The following is a 1,318-nucleotide window of genomic DNA, read 5'->3' as shown; positions in this document are numbered from 1 at the left end:
AAACACTCGAGACAGAGAGAGAGACATTCGAGACAGAGAGACACACACACTCTCTCGAAACAGAGAGAGACACTCGAGAGAGAGAGAGAGAGACAGATAGAGACTCGAGACAGAGAGACACCCACACACACTCGAGACAGAGAGAGAAAGAGAGAGACACTCGAGACAGAGAGAAAGAGAGAGAGACACTCGAGACAGAGAGAGACACACACACCTGAGACAGAGAGAGAGAGACACACACCTGAGACAGAGAGCGAGACACACAATCGAGACAGAGACGCTCACTCGAGACAGAGAGAGAGACACACACACTCGGGACGGAGAGAGAGACTCACACTGGAGGCAGAGAGAGAGAGAGACAGAGGGACAGAGATACACTCGAGAGAGACAGAGGGATAGACACACTCGAGACAGAGAGAGAGACACACACCTGAGACAGAGAGAGAGACACACACCTGAGACAGAGAGAGAGAGACACACAATCGAGACAGAGACGCTCACTCGAGACAGAGAGTGAGAGACTCACACTCGAGACAGAGAGAGAGACTCACACTCGAGACAGAGAGGGAGACTCACACTCGAGACAGAGAGGGAGACTCACTCGAGACAGAGAGAGAGACTCACACTCGAGACAGAGAGAGAGACTCACACTCGAGACAGAGAGAGAGAGAAACACTCGAGACAGAGAGAGAGACATTCGAGACAGAGAGACACACACACTCACTCGAAACAGAGAGAGACACTCGAGAGAGAGAGAGAGAGACAGATAGAGACTCGAGACAGAGAGACACCCACACACACTCGAGACAGAGAGAGAAAGAGAGAGACACTCGAGACAGAGAGAAAGAGTGAGAGACACTCGAGACAGAGAGAGACACACACTCGAGACAGAGAGAGAGAGAGACCCACTCGAGAGAGAGAGAGAGAGAGAGAGAGAGAGAGACCCACTCAAGACAGAGAGAGAGACACTCACTCGAGACGGAGAGAGAGAGACACACGCGAGACGGAGAGACACACACTCGAGACAGAGAGAGAGAGAGAGAGACAGACTCGAGACAGAGAGAGAGAGACACTCACTCCAGACAGAGAGAGAGACACACATGCGAGACGGAGAGAGAGAGACTCACACTCGAGACAGAGAGAGACTCACACTCGAGACAGAGAGAGAGACACACACGCTGGAGACAGAGAGAGAGACACTTGAGACAGACAGAGAGAGAGACACTCACTCGAGACAGAGACACACTCGAGACAGAGAGAGACAGACACACTCTCGAGACAGAGAGAGAGAGACACACACACTCGAGACAGAGAGAGA

The sequence above is a fragment of the Chiloscyllium plagiosum genome, unplaced genomic scaffold, assembly GCF_004010195.1.
Source record: "Chiloscyllium plagiosum isolate BGI_BamShark_2017 unplaced genomic scaffold, ASM401019v2 scaf_462, whole genome shotgun sequence".
NCBI lineage: Eukaryota > Metazoa > Chordata > Chondrichthyes > Orectolobiformes > Hemiscylliidae > Chiloscyllium > Chiloscyllium plagiosum.
The sequence above is the reverse complement of the archived record's forward strand: the minus strand, read 5'-3'. Positions refer to the sequence as shown.